Source organism: Orcinus orca, chromosome 9, assembly GCF_937001465.1.
Source record: "Orcinus orca chromosome 9, mOrcOrc1.1, whole genome shotgun sequence".
NCBI lineage: Eukaryota > Metazoa > Chordata > Mammalia > Artiodactyla > Delphinidae > Orcinus > Orcinus orca.
The window spans coordinates 40,183,786-40,206,493 of record NC_064567.1 but is presented as its reverse complement, the minus strand read 5'-3'; the positions used below and the strand labels follow the sequence as shown (position 1 = coordinate 40,206,493).

General features: G+C 41.8%; 1 protein-coding gene across 6 annotated transcripts in view; it reads right to left on the bottom strand.

Moving 5' to 3' along the window:
• Positions 1–22,708, bottom strand: part of ELMO1 (engulfment and cell motility 1) — a 549,020-nt gene that overhangs the window by 484,509 nt on the left and 41,803 nt on the right. For 4 of the 6 annotated variants that reach the window (XM_049715199.1, XM_049715198.1, XM_049715203.1 and 1 more), the window contains exon 2: positions 4,825–4,912. The exons of the other annotated variants lie outside the window; for them this stretch is intronic. The gene's annotated coding sequence lies outside the window, so the exon portion shown is untranslated. The remainder of the gene's footprint in view (positions 1–4,824; positions 4,913–22,708) is intronic. 6 annotated transcript variants of the gene reach the window in all.

Sequence of the window (22,708 nt, the reverse complement as noted above, 5' to 3'; positions counted from 1 at the left end):
AGGATCTGGAGAGTTTGTCCACAATCCAGTCATGCTGGCTGAGGGAGCCTGTACCCAGGCAGCAGCTGAGCTCAGATGTGTACATATAAGAACTGCGACATTAGAAGTCTACACTGGGGGGCTTCCCTGGTGGCGCGGGGTTGAGAGTCCACCTGCCGATGCAGGGGACACGGGTTCGTGCCCCGGTCCGGGAAGATCCCACATGCCGCGGAGCGGCTGGGCCCCTGAGCCATGGCTGCTGAGGCTGTGCGTCCGGAGCGTGTGCTCCGCAACGGGAGAGGCCACAACAGTGAGAGGCCCGCGTACCGCAAAAAAAAAAAAAAAAAAAAAAAAAGAATGTTGCAGCCATCAAGTCATCAGCCACTACAGCGGACCCCAACAGTGCACCCTGAGAGGGCTCAGGACAGGAAAGAACAGGATGCTGGCTCCAGATATCTAAGGTGCATATCAAAGGAATGATTTCAGTGAGCCCAGACTCTTCCATCTTCCCATACACAGAAGAGTGCTGAATTCATTAACTTGAGATGTCTGGTTTTCTTTAATTAACAGTAATCTTTTGATGTTCTGACTCCCTGGTTTTTGTTGCAAAAACTCTTATATATCCTGGCTCCTCTCTTTCCTCTTCAGACCAGCCCCTCAGCGCTATCTGAGAGGCTGCCTCTTGGGCTTGAGTCCTCAGAAAGTCCACCGAGTAAAACATAATTCTCAATTTTAGGTTGTGCATTTTTTTTCAGTCAACACACCCAACTTCAAAATTAGATATTCTCTACAATTAAAACCTATAGAACTGGTTGTAATTTTCTTTCATAGAATCAGTCAAAACATGTGTCAATATACTTATTTGTGTGCTTATTCATTCATGTCCCTTCTTCCAACAGACAGTAAACTCTATGCAGGCAGGGGACATGGTGGTTTTGTTTACCACTGATAGCTATCCCCCAATATAACACCCAGCCCCATAGGAGAGGATCAAGAAATATTTGCTGAATGCTACTGCAGTTAGGTATTTTAATCTCCACATTACCTGTGATAGGATGACTATATGACCCAGTCTACTCAACACAGTCTTTGTTTGCACCTGTTGAACTAGGATAACGATTGATAAATTCTTACCTTCGTTCAGGGCTTTATGATGAGTAATATAGTCACTCTACCTATAAGGAAGCTGAGATTTGGAGAGATCAAATAAGGAGTCAATTCTCCTTATTCATGGTAGTAATGCTCTATAGAGTCTTCATGAACACTAAATTAGCAAATGCTGAACCACTGTTCCAAGGGGAAATGCAGAATTACGTTCCCTCGAGCTAGTGACTGGCCACAATACTTCCTTCAGCCAATCAATAAATAACTTGGTTTCATGTGTGTTTCTGTTTAAAGACACCTCATTTAATATATATTGTTGATTCATTAACACTGAACTCATGGCAACAACACAGTCACTCATGCAGGTACAAAGATAATTAGCATACATATTTTCTCTTTAAGGCATAGCATAGGCTTCCTGCACTTGGGAACACAGAGAACTCTCTATCACTGTGCTTTGGGCTAATTTTAAACAGTGAAATTACAAACAAAAAGCATAAAAATGTGGAAAACATGGCATTAAATAGACTATGAAAAAAGGACATCTGTTTACAGTACAAGAGCTGAAAAAAGAAGGCAGAGTGCCTTATTTGACTTCAACTGGGGACTTGTTCACTGGGTAACTCCAAATGTTCACTGCTCTGTTCATGTCTGTGAATGACTACAAAAGCACTGATTTGAGGTTACTACTCTCAACTAGGCAAATTCACAACTATGGAAGCCCCCAATAATGAGGATGGACTGTAGCTTGTATAAGGTTATACAGATACGTTAGAGTGAGGACAGACCCCAGAAAAAATGTCCAACTTCACAGCTTACATCCATTCATTAGATCAGTATCACCAAGAAAAGAACTGCTCTTTCTAAAGCAGGGTACCATTACTCTAGCTAGATTAGTTATAATTATTAAGACTCCTAGATTGTCAGTTTATCAAAGTTCCACTGGAAAGTACAGAGAGAGGCAAAACTCTTCTTCACAGAATGGATACAAATCTGTAAAACAGTAGTTAGCAATCTATGACTCTACACTACTGCAGAGTTAAACTGCAGGAACTAGCTACTAATAAGTGACAATTCACAAGGGAGTCCCAAGTTACTTGTAATAACAATGGGTGATTTCACAATGGGATGTAGGTCCTAAGATTAATAAAAACTGTAAATTTGTGGGGCTATAAATATTTTTAAGAGTCAAAAACTTGAATCATCCACAGACTAATGTCCAGGTATATTGACATGTAGACCATGAGAAATCAAGTATCTGTGCCTCTTCCTAGTCCACAGGGGAGGAAAGACTCTTCAACAAGCTTCCAGTACATGATCAGTCTCACTTTTCAGGAAATCCCCTCTACGGTTTCTCACTTCTTAGTACATTTTTATTTACTCTTTTAAAACACATTCAATGACAAGGGTTGAGATCAGCCTGTAAGTTTATGAACAGTATGAGTAAAAATATCTTCAATTACAGACTAGTTTTCTATTTAAGAATTTAAAAGACTATTTAAGACTATTTACAAATTCAGCATTAGAAAAATACTTCCTACTGGTCCACTTTATGCTAAGTGGCTCTGTTAGCATGTCAAGACTCACACTACTCTATGGATAGAAGGTATAATGTCTGAAATATTTTTAGCTAATTGATATGAATTTAAGGCAATCTCAAAATCACTTGCCTTATACTTAAAAAAGAAGAGCCGGGCTTCCCTGGTGGCGCAGTGGTTGAGAGTCCGCCTGCCAATGCAGGGGACAAGGGTTCGTGCCCCGGTCCGGGAAGATCCCACATGCCACGGAGCGGCTGGGCCCGTGAGCCATGGCCGCTGAGCCTGCGCGTCCAGAGCCTGTGCTCCACAACGGGAGAACGGGAGAGGCCACAACAGTGAGAGGCCCGCGTACCGCAAAAAAAAAAAAAAAAAAGAAGCGCCTTCTTCCTACTATTTAGAGACTACTAGCTTAGAAATGGTTTTGAAGTTTGGGAGAAAATTAAATGTTCTCTCCTAAACTCAATTTAGAGTTCACAGTTTGAAATAATTTCAGACTTACATAAAAGTTCCAAAATGATCAAAAAAATAAACAACCCAATTAAACATGGGCAGAAGACTTGATTAGACACTTTTCCAGAGACGGCAGGCAGATGGCCAACAGGCACATGAAAAGATGCTCAACATTGCTAATCATCAGGGAAATGTAACTCAAAACCACAATGAGATATCACTTCACACCTGTCAGATTGCCTATTAGCAAAAAAAAAAAAAAGAAAGAAAAAACCACAAATAACAAGTGTTGGTGAGGGTGTGGAGAAAAGGGAACCCTCACACACTGTTGGTGGGAATGTAAACTGCTGCAGCCACTGTGGAGAACAGTATGGAGGTTTCTCAAAAACTAAAACTGCAACTACCATATGACCCAGCAATTCCCCTCCTTGGTATATATTCAAAAAATAAATAAAAACACTAATTTGAAAAGATGCATGTACCCCAACTTTCAAAGCAGCAGCATTATTTACAGTAACCAAGATATGGAAGCAACCTAAGTGTCCATCAACAGATGAATGGATCAAGAAAATGTATTATATATATATGTGTGTGTGTATATATATATATATGTATATATATACATATATAAAACATATATATACATATATTACTCAGCTATAAAAAAATGAAATTTTGCCATTTGCAACAACCTGGATGGACTTGGAGGGCATTACACTAAGTGAAATAAGCCAGACAGAGAAAGACAAATACTGTATTATATCACTTATATGTGGAATCTAAAAAATACAACAAACTAGTGAATATAACAAAAAAGAAGCAGACTCACAGATATAGAGAACAAACTAGTGGTTACCAGTGGGGGTGGGGGGGAGCCATATAAGGGTTGGGGAGTAGAAGGTACAAACTACTGGGTATAAGTTTGGCTACAAGGATGTATTGTGCAACCTGGGGAATACAGCCAATATTTTGTAATAACTATAAATGGAGTATAATCTTAAAAAATTGTGAATCACTGTATTGTACACCTGTAACATATAAAATTGTACATCAAGTATATTTCAATTAAAAAAAGTTCCAAGATGAATATGAAGTATATCCTTCACCCAGATTCCCCAAATACTAACGTTTTATCTCCTTTTTGTATTATTACTTTATTCTGAATTGTGAGGTAGCTCAGAGTACACCACCCCAAAGTGCGCCACTCTGTCACAAGGATTGTTTTGACTGAAGGCAATTTCTTAAAAAGCAGACACAGGATGAGCTTTCTGCCCTCTGCTAATCTGCTCAAAAACAGAATAACAACCTTAACACCCGAGTTGAGGTGGCACCAGGTAGACCTGCACAAACGAACCTTATTAAATTGACCCTTACCTTCCATTAGTTTCCACGTACATATACCTTCCCACAGTTTGCCACCCTTGGAAACCTAAAGCCCCTTTCCTTTGTCCTATCACTTTTCTAAAATGTATTGTTCTTTATTAAGATGCTATACAAACCCAAGTCCTAGCCATCCCTTTGAGTCACTCATCACTGAGTTGCTGCTTATGTCAATAAACTTACTTGTTTTTCTCTCATTATTCTGTCTTTTTCAGTCTAATCTGCAGGGCCCCAAGTGGAGAAACTAGGAACATAATGGAAAAAGAATAGTTTTTCCTCCCCTATAACTGTATATGAATAAGTTGTAGACGTGATGCCCTTTTCCCCTAAATACTTCAACATGTATTTCTGAAGATCAAGAACATTCACTTACAGGGAATTCCCTGGTGGTCCAGTGGTTAGGACTCCGAGCTTTTACTGCCAAGATTACGTGTTCAATCCTTGGTCAGGAAACTAAGATCCTGCAAGTTGTGCAGCGCAGCAAAAAAAAAAAAAAAAAAAAAGTTCACTTACATAAAGCACAATTATCAAAGTCAGGAAATTAAAACTGATACAACAGTAGTATATGATTTCCTATTCAAATTTCACTAATTGGCCCAATTATTTCCTTTATTGTACAAAAACAAAGAATTTGCTTCCCTGGTCTGGGAGCCAACCCAGTATTGCATACAGAATTGAGTTATCTGGGACTTCCCTGGTGGCGCAGTGGTTAAGAATCCGCCTGCCAGCCAACACAGGGGACATGGGTTCGATCCCTGGTCTGGGAAGATCTCACATGCAGTGGAGCAATTAAGTCCTTGCGCCACAACTACTGATCCTGCACTCTAGAGCCCGTGAGCCACAACTACTGAGCCCACGTGCCACAACTACTGAAAGCCCACGTGCCTAGAACCCAGGCTCCGGAACAAGAAAAGCCACCACAATGAGAAGCCCACACAGTGCAACGAAGAGCAGCCCCTGCTCACCGCAACTAGAGAAAGCCTGCATGTAGCAATGAAGACCCAACGCAGCCAAAAAAATAGATTAATTTAAAAAAGAAAAACAATTTAAAAAACAAAGAATGCAGGTTTCCTTTTCTTTGGAAGCCTATTGAATGTTGGGCTTGTTATGAGCAGACTGTTGGGGAGGAAGAGAGGAATAAGGAAAGAGGAATCAAGGTTTGGATAACAGGCATAAGGTAGCAGGGCAGATTATTCCTCTCTAGGGAGCCTCACTGAGGAGGAAGGGGTTGCAGAAGAGAATGGCAGGTTTCCTGATATGTCTCCCAATAGTCTAACGCTGGTCTCCCAGGCCCTGAACTCAATGCCTTCACACACAGCCTCTCACTGAACCATCATGTTACAGACTGAATGTCTGCATCTCCAAATTCCCTCTGTTGAAACCTAATCCCCGTGTGATGGTATTGAAGGTAGGGTTTGGGGAGGTGATTAGCTCCTGAAGGTGAATCCCTCATGAATGAGATTGGTGCCCTTTCAAAAGAGACCACAGGTGAGGACACAGCAAGAAGATGAACTTACTGTCCTGACAATTCACATGCACGTTTGTCTGTTAAAGGCCCTGGAACAGTCCTTCAGTAAAGCAGTCTTTTAACTTTGTTTTTCCCAGTGTCTCTCAAATTTGACTGTGGAACCCTTTAAACAAAACATCTGTTAATGATCTGTGGAACACACTTTAGGAAACATCTTAGATGTTTGTGTGGAATGAGTCATGACGAATTAAAGCCTCAAAGGAGGGTGAAAGTGTCAGCACCCAGGAATGGACGGTCTGATGTGGAGTCATGGGTCTCTCCTTGAGCAAATACCCATAAGAAACTGAAAACAAAAGACAAATGATCATAAATTGCAATTTTTTTAAAGTGTTGTGATAAACAATCCTGACTTTTGTTCTGCAATCTGTGCAGCTGATTTTCTGTAATATAATAAAATAGTTCATGTGCCACCACATTTTGCAAAATGACATTTCAGCCTTCTGGGAAGTTGACTTTGGGGAAAAGAATATCATAATTTGGGGCAAGACATGTTGTGACTGGGGAAACCAAATGTCATCCTGGCTCCCCACCAGCATCAGGTTATTGCGTAGAACTAAACAGAAGTTGGAGAAGGGAGCCTTGGACTTCTCCCCCCCACTCCGGCCCCACCCTCCAGCCATCAGAAATCTATTCTGTACATGACGTGGTACTGTATTTACACAAGAGACCACACAAAATACAGCTGCCACCTGCTCAACGCAAAATACATTCTGAATTACAACAAAAACTTTGGAAAAGGATAACTTTAAGTAGCACACAAAACAATCCAACACATAGTATGGCTTCTAAAAATAAAACCATGTAATTTACATATTTTTGAAGCAGGATTTGCTCAAATAGTTCCCTGCACACAGGGAACCATAGGCCATTTAAATACTGAAAGGCTTGAGTTTTTCAGGTTTCCTCTTTTGAGCAAAGTAGACTTTCTTTTTTTAAAACTTTTAATTCAAGAAAGAAATTACAATGCAACACCAAAGCAGTACTTTCCACAGCAGCAAATTAGAGAGGGCTAATTTGTGGACACAGCCGTGCCCTGTTATCTATACCTTGTCACTTTAATTTAGCACAACCAAAACCTCACCATTTCTTTCATTTTTACTTCTCTACATAGCAGAATTTTAGCCTTCATGCTGGGTTTCAAAGAGTCCAAAATAAAACCAGCCCACATTAAGCAAAACAGCCATGTAAGACCTTTCCTTCATGTTTGGAGAGAAAGACTTTCAAAGTTCAGGAGGAGGATTTTTTTAAAGGCACTGAGTAGTCTTGGTAATGCTTTTTAAAGTCTATTTTAAAACACTGAGATTTATTTTCCACCACTGCATTGACATGAATGTGGACAGTCAAGTGTATTGCCTCAAACAGAAGCAGAGAAGTTGTTACTTGAAATCTGTATACTTTAATCCATTGTTAAAACATCTCGGCTATGCAAGAATCTCTGAGTCACAAATTATCAAAGTTAAAAGATAACACCGTCCATCCTGCATTAACAGGCAAGAATGACAGCTTGGGCGAAGGGCTAGTCTCCAGAACCTGCTCTTACAGTAGCGAATCCAGCCATCCCTCAACCATAGGAAATAGACTGTCAAGTTGTACTAGATCCAAATGCTTCCACCTCCACCTACGGGCATGCATAAAGCATGAAGCACGGGTGTCCCCAGGATCCTTTATTAACTCTCTGGCACATGCAACCCTCAGTAGGGAGAGCTGCTCTCTGAAACAGAAATTAATCATTGCAAACAGAAATACATGTTTTCCACAGCCTCACAGGCGTCACCCAGCTTCCAAAATCTCATCGCCTTCCTTCCCCATACCACCCACCTTTCTCATCTCTTGAAATTCAGAGCACATTCCGCACCACTTTCATCCCCCAAGGAGCAAAGCCTTAAGTATCTATCACCTGTGCTCTCATTCCGCCAATCATTTGGGTAGAATTCTTAGTAAAAGCGGATGGCCGTGCATCGGCTATCACAGTGCCAAGTTGCAAAAGAGCACCACAGACATGGAAACGTAGACGCTTTTGAAACTCAAATGGTATTTGGAATTCAGAGCTAGCGCCCCACCAGAAATCTGTACTTTGCAGCTGTCACTGGGAGTAAAAAGTCTGCCTTTTGACTGAGCAGGGACCCAAAGCCCATGACAGGGAGCGTTTCCTTACACAGCTGTCAGCCTCCAGCCACTTGGCCACTTGGAGGAATGGGATCAGTTTCACATCAGTTTCACATCCAGTTCCCACCCCTCTCTCCAAGGGGGATGCCTGGCAGACCTGGAGAGGGCAGAACTATTTCCATCAAATAGGAAATCTGACTGACAGAGGCACAGCTTAGTAGGAGACCCCAAGGGACACATTTCTTGTTATTGCCTGCCTTTCCCGGCCACCCCAGCCCCTACTCCCAGATGCAAGGAGGACTAGAGACAGAACGCAAGTGAAAGTTATACATCCCTAAGCAGACCACAGGCCCTACCTGCTCTGAATGCCATCTTTCAGGTGATTCTACTTCTAATCCTTTTCACTGGTCCGCAGAGGTTGGTACTCATCACAGCGCCTGACCCAGTAAAGAAATCAAACAGATGGCAAAGACTAGTGCCAAAATTCACATGGGGCTTTTGGTTTTGTTTTGTTTACAAATGGATACCAAGTCTCTGTTCCTTGAGCCTTGCAGGTGCTCACCACTCCACCCTCTAAGCTAGTGTTTCTGTCCGCCAGGTGCTAAGGGCCACGAGCTCTTCATGAGGCAGCACTTTTAGATGAGAGGATGGTCCGACATCTGCCACAGAGCACAGATGGCCAAGCCAGGACTCAACAGCTGACCCAGTGAGCGTGTAGCAACTACATGGGGTTGCTAGACACCCCAACTGAACACGTGGTTCAACGTCCACAGTGTAGAAATGCAAATCAGGCATGTTCTGGAAAAGGAGTAGTTATTTATAAAGGCATCTGTATGAAAGGCTTTATCATGGTATGGGCAAAGGGGTAAACAAAATATAAAATTACACTAAATTGAGGACTCTGAAGTTAGACCAGTGTGGGCCAGTCCATATATGTACGTGTATTTCCTTTGTAAAAATCAAAACAACCTTCTAACCTTCCTTTGAAGAATACAGGGTTCATGTCTGAGGGCTCCCATGGTCTTCATCACTCACAGAAGGACCCAGACCCTCTTGGCTGGTCTCTAACCAATGAGCCATACAGAACCATTGCTTCTGGGCCGCAGGCAGACTTAACCTGCATGCCAGGTTTCGGGTTTCCAGCACCTCTTCAAAAACAGATTCTAGCACTCAACAGCCTCAAGGTTGAGGCAACTGGCGTTAACACTCACCAGGAAACAAGGCTTTTACATAAGGAGCCATTTGGGACCACAGGTTCCAGGGCTAAGTAGCCCGGGGCCTTCAAGTACCTGGAGGAGATATGGCTACCTATGGGGAAAAGAACAGCAAACCCTCCAGCGGAGGGGGGATTGAAGGGGCAGGGATGGGAGGGGTGGGGTCTCACCCCTGCGACAGCACTACTCAGTTGTAGAAAGTAAACTGTAATCTCCACCCACATCCAACAGCCCTTCATGGACTTTGCACCAAGGAACCGAATTCCTTTGGTTCATAGCAGGGGAGGACACGCTGGCCTCAACAGGGAATAAATAATCATTTGGGCTAAATCTTTAAAAGAAAGCCTGCAACCCAGGGAAGTCAGAGGATAATATGATATTCCAAGCAGGTAAGCCTCTTTACAAAAAAAAAAAAAAGTCTTTCCTTCCTTTTACATGGCTGCAGACTTAAAAAAATAAATAAAAACAGGAAGAGGGAAGTTGCTACTCTAGAGTGCAGTCTCTCTCTAACACAGTTCTCATGTGGCCAGTAGCAGCAAGAAGGATCTCTAAGGAACCTGAATGAAGAGAGTATATGTCCCTGAGAGTGAACGTAGGAAATCAACCCAGAAGGAGGCAACACAGAATCACACACAAGCAAAGACATTCAGGGGTCCGCAGCCTGGCTGAGGCTATTACCGTATCTAGAGGAAGAACACACGCGGAGAGGTGGCCAACCATGAAAGCAGACAAAAACTGAAGCTCGGGAGGCCACCGCAGCTCTGCCCAAGGGAGGGCGAGCCCCACCCCAGACTCACGCCTCCACGTAGCATTGCCAAGTGTGAGGCTCACGTGCAGAATGCAGAAATCAGGCTGCCCTGGCCGGTTGCCTCTGGATGCTCTGATCACACTGGTCAGCTCCTCTCACTGTGATTCCTTATTTACCAAGCAGTCTCCTGATTGCCACCTGGCTTCCCCCTTGAAGTCTGCAACAGGGAGGAAATCCGCTAGTCAAAGAGTGCCAATGGTCTTGAGTATGTTTTCTCACACTAAATCATCAAATTGGCATCTTGCTCCCCAGTCCCCAGAAACCGGCTAATTGCACTTGCCCCTGGGAGGTCGCTCTGCTCTCCCAGAGCTGACAGTCTTTGTCTTCAGAGTCTGTTTTCACTTGCTGAGAGCTGCTGAGATGCAGGTTTGCTCTTGGCTATGACCCTGGGCTTCACCATGTCTCCACCCCTAAATCTTCTCAAGGAACACCAAGGCCCCTCTTCTGCACATTTCCCTCAGCATATAATGCAGATCGAATCTCATCAAGACAACTTGTCCATGAGAAAAAGTCCAAGTTGGTTTCTTAACTTTTTCTTTAAAAAAAATTTTTTTAAATTTTCAAGCAATCTCAAATTCACCAAAAAATATTGTAAGTCATGTAGAAAAACCTTTCTCTCTTTCTGAAACACTTGAAAGTAACTTGTCAAACAGAAGCCCCATCACTCAGTGATACTTTAGTGAGCATTTCCTACAACAATGACATTCTCCCCCACAGCCACAACACAAGCATCAAAATCAGGAAATTAACATTGAATACATGTTGCATTTGCTCCTGGACCCCATTCAAATTATACCAAATGTCCCACGGATGTACTTTATAGCAAAAGGATCAGAATCACACAGTGCTTTTAGTTGTTAGGTCTCCTTAGCCTCCTTTATTCTAAAACACTTTCCTCAGTCTTTCCCTGATTTTTCTGACCTTGACAGTTTTTAAGGCTGTTTATTTTGGATAAAGTCTCTCAATTTGGCTTTGTCTGATGCTTCCTCTGATTAAATTCAGGTTATGAATTTTTGGCAGAACATCATGGAAAAGTGATGGTACATCCTTTCCCGTGAATGTCATTGAGTGGTACATGATTTTGGTCTCTCCCTTTGCTGGTAATGTTCAATTCCCCCCCCTCCGCGCGCGCGTGCGTGCGCGCGCGCGCGCGCGCGTGTGTGTGTGTGTGTGTGTGTGTGTGGTGTTCAAATCCCCACAAGTCCATGAAGATTGGCCTGCTTAACCCAAGGACTGGCTGAGCTAGGGAGGATCTGGGCATATCTTGGTTTGTACCTTCTCTGCCCTCTATCACAAACAGTGCCCCCCTGCTCTGCCTCCCCCTTGGGGGGGGGGAACTGTAATGATGGCAATGACAGTAGATTCACAGAGATGAGATATAGAGAAAGGAAAAGAAGACAGATGAAATGCTTTTGCGGATAAATAATACAATTCCTTAGGTCCTACTCACACAATTTTTCCATAGAGGTAAATTGCATTCATTTCTTCATGCAAAAAAGGTCCCACTTCACTCATTCATTCATTCAACCTACAAACATTTATGCAGAGCCTCTCCCTGTTAGGCACAGGGACACCAACATAGAGTGGACACTGCCCTGCCCTGAAGGACAGCACGGTCCCTCACAGAAATGTTATTCAATATAAATAAAGAGCTACAGTGCAGTATTGAGAAGGAGAATCTAGTCCAGGTTGAGAGGGAAGCAATCCAGCACAGGGATTGGCCGGCTCAACACAGTCTGGCACGTTCTGCTGAAAGCAGATGTAAATAGATCCCAGATCAGCCTGAGAGCAAAGGTGAGCTGCAGGAGAGGGGAGATTGGAGAATGAGGTGTACAGGGACTGGGTCAGAAAGGCTTTCATAGGTGTAGCAAGACTCTGCATACCTTAAGACATGAGGAACCACTAAAGGGTTTGAAGCCCAGTGGCAAGATCATGCAGATATTTTTACAACAATTCGAGGAACCATCTACAGAGAGGAAGAAGGGGGAACAGAAGGGAAGCTAAGTACACAGAATATAGTGAGGAGAAAATTGCAGTTATCGGTCAGACCAGAAGCTGATGAAGGTTAGTCCAGGACAGGAACAATGAGGAGGAAACAGGGGCCAGATTCCATAGAAACACAGGATGCAGCATCCAAGGAGTGTGAGAAGTAGAGGATCAAGACATACAGAAAAGCCCGGGGGCTTCTGGATTAAGTGGATGTGAGTGGGATGCCTTTAATCAGGATCCAGAATATAACAACAGTAGGTGTTGCTAATGACACTTCCAGACATAAAACCAATTTCCCAACCTCTTAAATCTGGAATTCTAGTGAATTTACACAAATCCGGGTTAGTAGAGGATTTCAAGGACTGTTTGCTGTTACAGATAGATACCACAGCATACTGAGTTTCAGCCCTAGTATTTTAAATACATTTGAGTTCCTAACATTACCTACTGCGGTGGTTATTGTGGGCATAGCTGGGGGTAATTTTACAGTAAGAGAAAGAGAGAGAGAGATGTTTAAGACTTGTTCATCCTTGCCTCTCTCACTGCCACCTACCACTTATGTTTCCCTAATCATTTCCAGAAATTTTGGACTTGAGGCAGCATACTGTTGACTTAATGTCATAGCACACCTCTCATATATTTATTTTTAAGTAATGTGACTTATAACCAATTTTGTTTTGAGAACTTTATGAGATCCTTGAGAAAAACTGAAAACACCCTACAGTGTTCAAAAGCTAAGCTTAGGAACTATACCTTTACACAGTAAAAGATGAAAACTCGATGTCTGGCCAAAGTCTGGAAGCAGTTATGGCTCTTCTCCCCTCCCAATGTTTTGTTTGTTCTGCTAATGTAAAGCAAGCACCTCTGCTACTTCTTATTTTTTACCTACTTCTCTCCATACACCCAATTAGCAAATATTCAGGTCTGAAGTAAGAGATGCGGATTTTCCAAGTAAAATCCATCCAATGACTCAAAATAATTGCACACACATTTTACACACTTTCTTTTTGATTTATGGGGAGAAAAAAACCCAACAATATCATAGTTCTTTTGTAGACCATCTCAGCCTTTTTTCCTTCACTTATTTCTGTCTTTTATTTATCTATGTTCTTTCGTGCACAGTATTGGGTCACCCTCAGCCACACTTTGTCATCACTCTCCTTGGTGGGAAGCACGTGAGTTTTCCGGGCAACATGGTGAAGTATAATCAGCAGTGGACCTTGATTCACATAAACCTGGGCTAATTTGGTGCCTCCACATTATACCCTGTCCATCCTGAACTAAGTCACCTGAACACTCCTTTTTTTTTTTTTTTTTTTTGGCTGTACGCAGGCCTCTCAGTGTTGTGTCCTCTCCCGTTGTGGAGCACAGGCTCTGGACGCACAGGCTCAGCAGCCATGGCTCACGGGCCTAGCCGCTCCGCGGCATGTGGGATCTTCCCGGACCGGGGCACGAACCCTTGTCCCCTGCATCGGCAGGCGGACTCTCAACCACTGCGCCACCAGGGAAGCCCCACCTGAACACTCTTGAGCCTCTGTTTCTTCCTAAGCACAGTGGAGACAATGATAAGCTCACCTAAGAAGATGTATGTGAATATTAAATTGCATAATACACATAACAAAGATCCTCTCCTTGCCAAACTTTAGTCAGGTTCCTCTGAGCCCTCTGCTTCCATCTCTGTCCTTGTAGAGTCCAATTTTAACAAGAATCCTGTTAAATTGTCTTAGAAAGAACCCTCACCCTCAATATCTGATCAAATTCCTCATCCTCCAGGTGAACTGTGATCACGCTGGCCTGCCTTCAGCAAGAATCCTGTCGAGCCTGTTTAGCAAGGATCCCCCTATTTTTAATGTCTCCCCTTAGTGAGTTTCCTTCCACTGACCACTCCCCAACCCTGTTCCTTGGCTATAAATCCCCACTTTCCCTTGTTGCATTTGGAATTGAGCTGTACTAAGGCCTTTTTTCCCCCTATTGCAATGGTTCCTGAGTAAAATTGGTTTTATGACTTTACTGTCCAGCTCTGGTTTTTCTTTTGACACAGGTGAAAGATTCTAACATTGTTCCTAGTGTAAAGCAACTTCCAAAATGCTAAAAAATGACCCTCATAAAATAATTAAAGATGTATTTAATTCAATGAGAAAACCAACAGAACAGAAATATTGTTTCAAAGGATTATGGAAGAGAAATATTTATATATAGTCGCTGAAAGAAAGAATGCTGAAATCAGATTGCTAAAGTAGATACAAACTTTGTTTAATGCCTTGCAGAGCATCAAAATTATACTTTGGGGATTATCTTTTCTAATGGAAAAGAATCATTTGCATTGCACAAGTTTCTATAGGTATTCATCCACCCTTATAGATTTGTAAACTATTTTACAACAGTAAATAGTAAATCAAAGAAAAGCAAAGAAAGGCACACAAGCCTAGAGAATTAGATAATCCTTGGGTAGGGACTATAATCCAGTATGACTTTGAAGGGACACACGGTTATCCTTTTGCCTATTTGCCTGTTTCCAAGTTTCAGGTATTTTCCCTCTTCACTAGAACGTCACAGGTGTTCAATGTGTTATCCAGAAACTAATTATTTTGAGAAAGCTATATACGAAATCCTACAAGATGACTCAGGCAAAGAAGTAATAAGAGGAAAATTCACAGCAACAAATGATTTCACTGAACAAGAAAAAAGGGAAAATAAAAAATGCCTGCATCATGTTATGAAGGATTATTTGTCTAAATCTGATAGCATAACCCTAAGAAAGACAGAATGGTATAGACTGAAGATAGGAATTTTCATCAGAAAGAAACAAACTGGCTGGAAATATAAAATTAGTCATACTCTTAAACTCTAATGAACAGTAGAATGTCTGCAAAATGTGTAGCCAATTGAATTTTATTTAACTTATATATTAAAACAAGAAATAATATAAGACCCAAGAGATGCTCAAAATACTTTGTAAATTTTACAGCCTCTCATAGTATAAAATTTCTTAATTTCATTTCTTCTTTATCTTTCTATCCCTTTGAATAGCAATGCTTAAAACACTTCATGCTCAAAATAGGAAGATTCAGTTATCAAAGATTAAGAAAGCTGAAGGTAGGTTCAAGCTCATCTTTGAATCAATATATGAGGAATATATAGGGTAAAAGTAATGACTATAAAGGATTATCTGTAAGACAGTCCCATTTGGTGGCACAGGTGCACCAGTAGGGTTAAGAACAGCATGTTTGTGAAGACAGAATTGGAATCCTACAGGTCCATTTACCAGTGATTTTCCTGTAGACAGCCCACATAATGTCTCTGAACCTCAATTTTCTCATCAACATGGCCAATAATACACATTTCATTAGGACTGTTGTGAGCATTAAATGAGCTCACGTCCATACAAACTCCAGCACAGTCCCTGACATATACTAGACACTAGTAAATAAGTACTACCTTTTTCTGCTCCCAGGGTCATTTTTGGGGGGTGATGTATAAATACATGAAAAACAGCAAAGGGCTTTTGAACTGTACTCTCAGTCACCTAGAAAGTAAGGAGGTTACTATTTTTTTGTTTATTTTTATTTTCACTTCCTACCTCCAGGACTTTCAAGTTTCTTTCACATGAAATTCAATCTATATATTTATTTAAAAGTAAGGGTTCAATTAATCATGACATGCTCTTTCTTCTGAAGCTCTCTTCACTGCTTAATTCAAGTAACAGGATAAGGAAATTCAGATGGGAACCAAAAAGGGGCTGATTTCACCAACCTTGTTTATGTTCCTGCTTTGTTTCCATTATTTTATTTACCTCCTGACATGATTCCTGGACACTTGAAACAAAAGAAAACTTTTCTAAGTAAGGAAACCAAAGGGCAGAAGGTTCCTCCCCCAGGGAAATGACAAAGAAGGGCAAGAGATCAGAAGATAGCACAGGCTTGTGTACTGCTGCTATTGTCACATCACGGTTTTCCAGCCTCACCTTCACCCATAAATCCCTTTTGGAAAATGGAAAAAAGGATGATCCTAACTGAGGCACATTAATACTTCTTGGACTCAGCCCCATGATAGACCTGTTAAGCAGGTCTGTGTCCCGTGTGGGAGGCCCTCCCTCATCACCCTCAACCCCAACCCAGAGGCACAGTAGGGCTTCCTTCAAGGGGCCCTATTCTATTGCTGGCTCCTCTCTGGGAAACACCATGCTCAGTTTAAGACTCTGACCTCCTAAGAGAATCAGCCCCACCTTCCTAGCATATTCTAACCCAGTACCAACTTTTGAGATACACTGGAACACTAGAGGGAGCTGGTCCAAACACAGCTTCATTAATGCTAATACTTGGTGTGACAAGGAGCAGCCACCTCACATACACCCTCACCAACCCAACAACTGCTGGCCAGACATCTGCCCCTGAGACCCTCCACTCTGGACACCACATTCTGCCATTTGGCTGGACCAAGGTCCTCAGTCCCCAGCTGGTTTACGCCCTCCCATCTGCAACCCACCTCCATCCAAGAGACACATCCATTCCAGGTTCTGGCTTCTCCTTGATGTCATTACCCACCCAGGCTCTGCCAGGACAGGACAGTGAGGGCTGGGATCATGCCCTTGATTCAACTCACTCAACAAATTCTTAGGGGAGAGGAGAGCAGGAGGCAAATGAGTCTCTTCCTAGACTTGGGGAAATGGAGTGTCAGGCAATTTTGATCTAAATTCTATGTAGAGATTTTCAGTCAGTGAGTCCTTGCTGGAGGGACCACCGATTCTGTATTTCACCAGGGCCCTAACCCACTCTCAGGAAGCCCTGTGGACAGTTACAATGTGCCAACACATCCTACCCTCTACGTTAGCCCCAGTGTCAGCCCGATGCAGGCAGAGAGGGGGAACCCAAGTACTCTGACTATGAGCCACTGTGAAAGTGTGTGGGAGAGGAGGAAAGGCTGGACTTTTTATCTTTTTCTTCCAGTAGACAAACATTCACCATCCTTTTGGACAAGGCATGGCATTGTGCTTTCTGTAAAAGGAATAAACTGAGTGACTCTGTTTGGGGGGGACCTTTATAAATCCACAGAGGCCAGAAACCGTATTATCTGGAGTTTCCTGTAGTACCATTATTCCAGCATCTTGAGCAGATTTTCACATGTCCTTTAAAGGACCCATTTCCTCTAAAATTCTCAATTTGCTGTGACATAAAATGAGGATAATACTGTAACAACCACTCCAAGTACTGGCATAAACTCTCTTCCCCCTAGGGTTGATGTGAAGATTAAATATCTTAAAATATGCAAGTTATCTGACCCAAAAAACGTATTCCAAAAACTGATAATTCTCTTTCCCCGCATTTGTGTGAGAAATGCCAATTAATTGTAGAAGGGCAGAGCAACTGATTTAGTGGCAAATGTTCAGGCTTCTGGGGAGACTACAGCTCCAGCTCTGCCATTTCCCCTGTAAAATGTAATAACTTCTACTTCGGAGGGAGTTATGCATCGTAATGAGATGACACATGACTATGTAGAACATCAGAGGGCATATGCTCCCTTAGAACTGAAGCCCTTTGTCTTGCACACAGCAGGGTTCCTCTATCTAAACACTGTACCAATAAGACCTGAAAAGCAGCATGCAGCCCAGGATCTCGGGGGCATTCCTGGATGGAATCTGCATCAGCATGTTGTCCATATATCACAAAGTGCTGTGCCAACTATGAAGCCACTGGAATTATTTCCAAAAAAAACCCCAGAAAAGTCAGCTTCACACAAAAGTAGATTCACCAATTCGTCCTTAGGGAGCACAGACCTAGTTTGTTTGTTCACTTTTCTTTTTTTTTTTCTTCCAGTCTCATTGAGAAATACTTGACATGCAGCTGTATGAATTTAAGGTGTACAGCATAATGATCTGACTTACATACATCATGAAATGACGACCACGATAAGTTTAGTGAACATCCATCATCTCATGTAAGATACAAAATTAAAGAAATAGAAAAACATTTTTTTCCTTGCGATGAGAACTCTTAGGCTTTGCTCTCTTAACTTTACTCTCTTAATTTTCACATGTAATATACAGCAGTGTTCATTATATTTACCATGTTGCACAATGCATTGCTAGTACTTATTTATCGTATAACTGGAAGTTTGTACCTCTGATTGCCTTTATCCAGTTCCCACTTCTCCCACATCTCACCTTTGGTAACCACAAGGTTGATCTCTTTTTTCGTGAGTTTGTTTGTTTGTTTTTGAAGTATAATTGATCTACAACACTATGTTAGTTCCTGTCACACAACATAGTGATTTGATATTTCTATACATTTCAAAATTATCACCACAATAAATCTACTTATGATCTGCCACTGTACAAAGATATTACATAATTATTGACTCTATTCCCCCACACTATATATTTCATACCCCTGACTCATTTATTTTGCAACTGGGAGTTTGTACCTCTTAATCTCCCTCACCTATTTCTCTCCTCCGCCACCCCTCTTCCCTCTCTGCTTTGGCAACCACCTGTTGGTTCTCTGTATCTCTGACTCTGTTCCTATTTTGTTATAATTGTTCATTTGTTTTGTCTTTTAGATTCCACATATAAGTGAAATTATACAGTATTTGTCTTTCTCTGACTTATTTCAGTTAGCATAATACCCTCTAGGTCCATCCATGTTGGAGCAAATGGCAAGATTTTATACTTTTTTTAATGGCTGAGTAATATTCCATATATATATATATATATATATATATATATATATATATATTCCACATCTTCTTTATACATTCATCTGTTGATGGGCACTTAGGTTGCTTCCATATCTTGATTATTTTAAATAATGCTACAATGAACATAAGGGTGCAATATCTTTTTGAATTAGTGTTTTAATTTTCTTTGGATAAATACCCAGGGTAGACTTGCTGGGTTGTATGGTAGTTCTGTTTTTAATTTTTTGAGGAATCTCCATACTGTTTTCCATAGTGGCTGCACCAATTTACATTCCAACCAACAGTACATGAAGGGTTCCTTTTCTCCACATCCTTGCCAACACTCTCCATTTGTTGTCTTTTTGATGATAGCCATTCCAACAGGTGTGAGGTGACATCTCAGTGTGGTTTTGATTTGCAACTCCCTAATAATTAATAATGTTGAGCATCTTTTCATGTGCCTGCATGTCCTCTTTGGAAAAATGTCTATTAAGACCCTCTGCCCATCTTTTAAACACATACCTATTTGTGTTTTTTTTTAATTATGCTTTATTATTTGACCTACATGCTATTTATGATTGTATTGATTAATTTTAAATTCTTTTCCTTTTTTTTTTTTAAACCCCACATTTGTTTATTTTTTGGCTGTGTTGGGCCTTCGTTTCTGTGCGAGGGCTTTCTCTAGTTGTGGCAAGAGGGGGCCACTCTTCATCGCGGTGCACGGGCCTCTCACTACCGCGGCCTCTCTTGTTTTGGAGCACAGGCTCCAGACTCACAGGCTCAGGAGTTGTGGCTCACGGGCCTAGTTGCTCCGCGGCATGTGGGATCTTCCCAGACCAGGGCTCGAACCCGTGTCCCCTGCATTAGCAGGCAGACTCTCAACCACTGCGCCACCAGGGAAGCCCTATTTGTGGTTTTTTTTAATGTACTTTCTCTTCCTAAAATTTCACAAAATCACTTCAGGGGACAAATATAAATTACAAAGCATTTTAACTGAAATAATTTTAAAAGCCCATAACATTTTTCACTATAGATGAAATAGTTACATCAAAGATAAAATGTCCACCTGAGAAGTCAACATATTTCACATAAACATGGAAAAGAGTTCAAAGAGCATAGAAGAGAACACAAATCATCCTCTTCAATTACTCAGGGACATTTGATTAACTGTGTTTGAAAAGATGAAGGAAGATCAAATTTTTCACTTTTTGGGGATAACACTCAGGCTGTTGACCATCTTTTTATCTTCCACCTCCAGACCATGTCCTCGTCAAAGAAGAGGTAAGATTTAAACCACTTTACAAATGGCAAAGTCCTCCTCCTTTAGGACAGAGGACAGCATCTCTGTACAGCATGTGCATCTGGTAAAATTTTCAAGGCAAAAATGCTAAGAATTTTGTGAAGCACTTAGGAAGAGACTAATAACCTTGTCTCACTTTCGCCCAAAAGTCTGACTCTTAGAATTGAAACATTCACCATCATCTAACCCAGGGTGCTTTCACCCTTAATTTTAGCTGCAGAGGACTTATCCAAAGGAAACCCTCCAGGAGCCCTAACATGTGAGGAAGCTGGAAGTGTGCTTATCCAGGAAGAAGTGGGAGGCCAGAGCCTGGCTCACTGTCCCCCGCTCCCACTCACTCCCCCTGCAGTGACCTCTAAGCTCATCTTCAGAAAGTTTGGTCTCATGGAAGCACAATTTGAAAGTGACTGATCTCACATATCATACCACAGATGAGTGAGGAGGCTGAGGCCAAAGAAAGTGACAAGTAGCTCATGCAACAGTCCCCGAGATAGATGAATGAGGCCTGGTCAAACATTCAAGGGGCTCAGATAAGCCACTTCCTGGCCTCTGTGCAGCTAGAGTGATCAAATGAACCATCTGAAGCCAAAAAGACATCAGAGGATATCTGCTAAAGGTCACTTTTCTAATATAAGAAACAAAGGAACAGGAGAGCTGCTGGTGTTTCCCCTTCCTCTTTCTTCCTGTTAAGGGTGTGAGGACATAGTGCCTGGCGCTACAGCAGCCATCTTGAGACTATAAGTGTGAACAAAAGACAAAAGGCCAACATACTTAGTATGGGAGAGCAGAAGAAAAGATCTTGGGTCCTTGATGATTTCCTTGAGCTACTTAATGAATCTGAAGCCACCTGGCGCTGACTTCTGGTTAAGTAAACAATAAATGTCTTTACAGTAAGAGACTGTTGGTCAGGTTTCCACCTACCATATTCTACCTAATACAAAACACTTCTCTAGGTATTTCAGAATCCGTGTACTACAATTTAAGTAGCACCTGCATTTTCCCACAAATTATTTCTAAGTTCTGCTCCCAAACGAAAGTCATGTGGAAAGTTCAAAAGCAAGAAGGAAAGATACAGCCAACTTGGAAGACAGTTGCCTCTTAGAAAGCCAAACATTTAGTCCATAACATACAACCCAGCAGCCGTGCTGGAGCTATCAAGTCATAAAATAATATGGTGAATCTTAAATGTATATTTCTAAGTGAAGGAAGCCAGTGTGAAAAGGCTACAGGCAGTTTGATGCCAACTACATGACATTCTGGAAAAGGCAAAACTATAGGCACAGTAAAAAGATCAGAAGATGTGTGTGTGCCAGGGGTTTGAAGGCTGCGAGTACAGGTGGAAGGGACGGAGAAGGGAAAGAGTGATGAACAGGTAGAGCACAGGGGATTCTTAGGGCATTGAAACTACTTTGTATGATACTATAATGGTGGCTACGTGACACATGCACTTGTCAAAACCCACAGAATGTACAACACAAGGAGTGAACCTTAATGTAAACTGTGGATGTTAATGGATATTAATGTATCAATATTGGTTCATTAATTTTAAAAAAATGTACCACACTCATGCAAGATGTTTCTAGTAGGGAAAACTGTGCAGAAAGGGGATTGTATATTGGAACTCTCTGTACTATCTGCTCAATTTTTCTGTAAAATCTAAAACCGTTCCAAAAAAGTAAAGTCTATTCATAAAAAGAAAGAAAAAGGAAAGAGGGGACTGGGGGAGGGGAAGAATCCCTAAAATTATCATAGTTTTCTTCTCAAATCAGTTCAGAAACTTACCCAATTTAAGGAGTGCGTGGGAAGGTTTGAATGAGCATCTTCCATCCTCACCTTTCAACAAACGACCTCTCCCCCTCCCACCAAGACCCAACCCTGAATTTGACCTTGGGCGGTTCCTCCCCTTCACCTTCACTTCACTCCAAGGAATGCACTTTACTGCAGCTCCCTCAGCTTTCCAGGGCATCCCTAGGCTTCCCACTTATTTTTACTCTGATAATGACATCTCCAGAAAAAAAGGTATCGTTCAGACGCTTCCCTGCATTAATGGAAGTAACAACCTAGTAAGTAATAAGTAAATTCCCCGGGTCCTTCAGGTTGTTTCCATAAGGGCTCTCTTATACCCTAACATTGTCCAACGACTCCTCATCTGCAGGACCCAGAATTCCAATCAGTGCTGAGATCTAGCTTCTCTGCAGAAATGTATCAAAGACTCTGAATTCAGCATGAAAAGAAGGAGGTCTCACACTCCAGTCCCAAAAGTTTCCTGGATCTTTTTTTCATAGTTTTCTATGGACTCTGAAAGGCTAACTTAAAAGTTTAGTACTAAATAGACTGAGGTTGTAGCTAGATAACTGTTACTATCAATTACTATTTTCATCAGAAAAAACAAAATATCTAGTAAAAAAAAAAAAAAAAGTCAGCCATTACTTGGTTCAGATTTCTTCCCCTCTTTTTTTCCCCCTTTTCATCTTTACTGAATAAAATGCAAATGGGTGCACGATCAAGAGTCCTCACTAAAAGTGTGGACGCTATGAAATTGGCCCCGGAGAAGGCATTTGCTGAGCAAATACTCCCTGGGGAGAAGTCACTGTGGCCAGATCATTGAAGCCTTGGTAATGGGGGCCACCAGCTGGGGGG